This window comes from Nycticebus coucang, chromosome 2, assembly GCF_027406575.1.
Source record: "Nycticebus coucang isolate mNycCou1 chromosome 2, mNycCou1.pri, whole genome shotgun sequence".
NCBI classification, from domain to species: domain Eukaryota; kingdom Metazoa; phylum Chordata; class Mammalia; order Primates; family Lorisidae; genus Nycticebus; species Nycticebus coucang.
This window is the reverse complement of record NC_069781.1, coordinates 70,912,926-70,917,729: the sequence shown is the minus strand read 5'-3', so window position 1 is coordinate 70,917,729 and position 4,804 is coordinate 70,912,926. Positions and strand designations below refer to the sequence as shown.

The 4,804-nt window shown below is 40.9% G+C and overlaps 1 non-coding gene across 1 annotated transcript; it reads left to right on the top strand.

The window, feature by feature from the left end:
• Positions 1–4,338: 4,338 nt before the first annotated feature.
• Positions 4,339–4,444, top strand: LOC128580019 (U6 spliceosomal RNA). Its single transcript, XR_008378382.1, has one exon. It is a non-coding gene; the product is annotated as a U6 spliceosomal RNA (small nuclear RNA).
• Positions 4,445–4,804: the final 360 nt, after the last annotated feature.

Sequence of the window (4,804 nt, the reverse complement as noted above, 5' to 3'; positions counted from 1 at the left end):
ATAATGAAAATTCAGAAGAAGTATCTGTGAAACAAGTTTCTCAGCCAAAAGCCCAGAAATAAATCTTTGTACTAGAGTGCCTATGAGCTAACCATCTCCTGCCAGACCTGAGTCAGGCTAACGAGGTAGTGAAGTCTACCTCCGTTGGAGAACCAGGATACCACTGATGGATCACTCCCTTCCTTGACACCACTTGTTAAGAACTCATTGAGGTCCTGCAAATTTAATGTAAAAATCTTCATAATTTAAAGACCTGCTGGGGGAAAAAAAGGATTGTGAGACAAGTAAAGAAAGTAAACTCTTCTTTGAGCCATCATATTGCTGGCAAGATTAGAGTAGACCAGAAAAGGGGGGTTATGATGGAAAGTGGAGGCTGACATTTCGTAGTGTTAAACATGTCTTCCCTAAGGATTAAATTCAACGTCAGTATTTTAGGTTTTAACATTATAGTCATTAATGTTAAATGACTAAGTCTAAATAAATGTTACATGAGTAAGTCACAAATAAATGCCTCAATGAAACTGAAGAGAAGCCAGAATGGCTCGAAATGAAATTCCTAACAGCCTGTCAGTCCTTTTCCTACTCTGTTTTATAACTGAATTTCACATAATTCTGGCTTCAGGGAAATAATACAAGGACATGGAGAGATCATGGGACTAGGCATCAGAAGAGCTGATTCTGCCAAGAACCAGTTACGTGCTGTGACGGCTAATTTTACATGTCAGCATTCCTGGAATAAGGAATGCCTGGATGGCGGTGGAAGCATTGCTTCTGGGAGTGTGTGTGTGTGTGTGTGTGTGTGTGTGTGTGTGCGTGTGTGTGTTTCTAGAGGCGACTGCCTGAGTCAGTGCACCAAGAGAGGAAGACTACTAGTCTTTACTGTGTGGGCACCATCCAGCCAGCAGGGGCCTGGCTGGGACAAACAGGGAGGAAAGGAGGGATGGACTTCTCTCTGCTCGCTCTCTCCCTTCTGGAGCAGGCTGTGCTTTTTTCTCCTGCCCTTGAATACCAGATTCCAGTTTCTTTGGATTTTGGCCTCTGGGATGTGTACCAGTGGCCTTTCAGGGATTCTTGGGTCTTTGGTCTCAGCCTGGAGGCTGAATCGTCATTTTCCATGGTTCCCAAGCTTCCGGACTAAGCCACATCACTGGCTTCTCTGGTGCTCCAGCTTATAGACAGCCTGTCGTGAGACTTCCCCACTTCTGTGATCATGTGATTTAGTTTCCTCTAATTAATCTCCTACCATATACACTACTAGTTTTGTCTCTCTGGAGAACCTTAACTAATACCTGTGTTCTTAGAAAGGACACTTAATTACTGTGCCTTGCCTTCCTTCTCTGAAAAATATGTGAGTTAAACAAATAAATTCCAAGCCTCCTTTAGATTTCTAAAACATTAAAAATATATGGTTTTTAGAGCCCTTATTTTGCAGGATGTTAATGGGAATTACATGAAAAAAACAACTTCTGTAGTTCAAACAAATGTGGAAAATGTAGAGTTAAGCAAAATTAATTAGAGCTCTTGACTATAGGATATTTTTGAGCCATTAACATGTAAATATGTCTCCTGTGGTCATTCATTCCATCGAGAGCTATTTTTTAAGTGCTCCCCATGCCTCAGAGTTACTCTGCTAGGCAAAACATAGTTCTTGTCTTCATAGAATTTACAACAATCTAGTGAGAAAAATAGACTCATCACTCAATTTTACCAATAACACACAATTTTAATTGTAGTACTGCTTTGGAGAGGAACATGGTGCTATCAAGCATGCACAAGGGAAGATTGTGATCTGGTCAGGGAAGTTCAGGATGAAATAATGACACTGAGAATGAAGGGCAAGTTTAGGCTGAGGAGGAAAAGAGAAGAAATGTCTTGACAAAAGAGCAACATGGTCAAAGGCACTGTGGTCACCAGCAACATAAGAGGGACTAAAAATCCTCTAAAAGTGCAATGAAGTATGCAATGTTTCTCTCATTGTTTGTCCTAGAGACTCTTTTTATCTCTTTCAGAAGTGCCTCATGGAAATCACATTCTCTGGAATGTGCTTTAAATAACACTTCTTTAGAGTAATTCAATCTGGGCTGGTGCTGCCTTACACCTTGCCTTAAGGGTCTTGGTTCTGAAAGGCCAGTGGGTCTTGTTGCATGTGATCATGTGTTGACCACTTTCCCACCTGTTTGTAGAATCTCTTAGCTTTACAACATGGAAAGGAGGAAACCGTGATGTATATATATGTGGAAATGGGAAACTTCAGGAGACTGTGCACAATGCCAGTGAAGATTTTTACATGCCACCTATTTGTGTAAAGAGTGATCTGAGATACGCATCAGTCATTTCTGAAGCTATGAATGAGTGCATGTATGTGAGGGGTTGGGGGAACATCAGATTGTAAGGAGAAATGTTTCATTACAAAAATGATCTCACCATTTTTTTAGAAGCAGAGGAAAAACTACTTTCAGAGCAAATTTTAAAGAACAATCTGCTTCATCAATTTTAAGGATAAAAAAGTGTTTTTTTCTTTCTTTTTTTTTTTTTGAGACAGAGTCTCACTCTGTCAGCCTAGATAGAGTGCCTTGGCTCATAGCAACCTCAAACTATGGGGCGTAAGCAATGATCTTGGTTTAGCCTTCTGAGTAGCTGGGACTACTGGTGCCTGCTCCAACGCCTGGCTATTATAGAGATGGGTTCTTGCATTTGCTCCGGCTGGTCTCGAACTCCTGACTGAGCTCAAGCAATCCACCTGAGCCTCAGTCTCTTAGTGTGCTGGGATTACAGACATGAGCCACTGTACTGCCAAAAGTAAGATTTTTGATAAAGCCAAGATTCTCCTCTGAAATAGAGACATTTGCAATAATTAGGAGCTAATAGGTCTGTGTAGTAAAAAGGGCATCATTGAAACAATATTATTCTTATAAGAAGGAAAGTCTGAGATCGTGGATGCTTTTAGCTTCTAAAACAACAAAATAAAACAAATAGGGTTCATTTTTCTTTAGTCACAAGAAGACTGAAGGTCAGCAGCTGCTGACTTTGGTCCAGTAATCAGCCAATGTTTCTTAAAATTTCTTTTCTTTTCCTTCATGGTCAGAACATGATTTCCACTGGCTCAGTTATTCAATTATCACATGTACATTCAAGAAACCTCTCCATTGTCCTGGGAAGTTCCCTTTTATATCTTATTGCCAAAAGTTGAACCTATGACTGCCCCCAGCTGTAATGGAGGCTAAGGAAGACAGGAAAGTCAGGATTATCTTGTAATCCTAATTCATCAAAGAAAGTGAGGCACACCATCACTCAACCAAGTGTGGTTCCACTAGCAAAGAAAAGGGGGAATGCGTATCGGGTGAACAACAATGTTTGCTATAAGTGGGGACTGCAAAGAGTTTGTTGTTGTTGTTGCTGCTATTGTTATAGTTTTGTTTTTTTTTCTTCCTTCCTTAGTCTGGTCCTCAAGAAGTTGAGGCTTAGACTCCAGGTGAGGGAGAAACCATCCAATCACCCTTTTTGGTTGTATGTAAGTTGCTTACCTGCAACATTTGCCTCTCCACATATATGGAGTCAGACAATCAAAGTGATGAACATATCCCGGAAAAAGTGCTTTGAGGACTGGACTAGGCACTGGCATCACTTCATAGCTTCTTAAGGGGAATACTTTGAGGGTGACTGTGGTGATACTCTGATCAGGCATGTGGCACTTTTTCTAGGATCAGTTCGTGAACTTAATTGCCCGACCTTGTATATCATCTTCTTTCAAATCAGAAGGTAACACTGCTAAAGTGTTGGAATCTAAAAATAAGCTATTTATTGCCTGCTGCTGTCCTCTATTCTTATTTGTTCCTAATGGTGAAAGTATTTTCCCCAAGCATTTTCCCATTGTAGCCAAGTCTGTGATGGACATGCTTTATAAAGACCCTGAGAGACTCTTCTGTTCATGGAAAAAAATGAGAGAGGTGGAAGATAAAGCACGAGGAAGTGGCTCTGGGATTTCACAACCCAACAAGACCTGCACAGATTATTAAACAGTTTCAAGCGACTTAACCATGCCAGGGGGCCTCCAGAGAACAACAGGATCATTGTCACCACCGTCTCAGTGGAGGGAGCTGAAAAACTCCAGTACTCGCCAGCTATCAGAGAAAAGAGAGAGAAAAGGAAGCAAATGCTGTTTATTTGTCTGGGCCACTGGGCCAGCGTAGCCACTGTGAATTCTCTAAGGCGGCATCATGTGGATATGTTTGCACACATATATTTGCTTTGCAGAATAGCCAACAATCCCAGGACAACTGGTTGAAATGTTCCTATGGAGGAATAGTAAAAATAAGCCATTACAAGTAAGGCACTTCTCTGCTCGCTTTAGCAGCACATATACTAAAATTGGAACGATACAGAGAAGATTAGCATGGCCCCTGTGCAAGGATGACACGCAAATTTGGAAGCATTCCATATTTTTATCAGTGTGTGACACACCTTTTGGGGACAAGATACAAGTATGAGAGGGACTTTACCTAACAAATGGAATCTGTGTAACCTGGTTTCTTATACCCTCAAGGAATCCCCAACAATAAAAAAAAAGAAAAATTAAAAAAAAAAGGAAGGCACTACTAACACCCCCTTTATGTTCTCTACCTACTCACTGGGGCGTTAATCTGTTTGCATCGTTTAAATGAAAGTTTCACCAATAGCAGGCATCAAAGACTAGGTTATGCTGTTGTAACAAACAACCCGAAATACCAATACTGTGTAACAACCAAGATGTTGTCTTGTTTCTGCTGTGCGTCTATTGAAAGTTGGCAGGGTCTTCTTCTCCTTG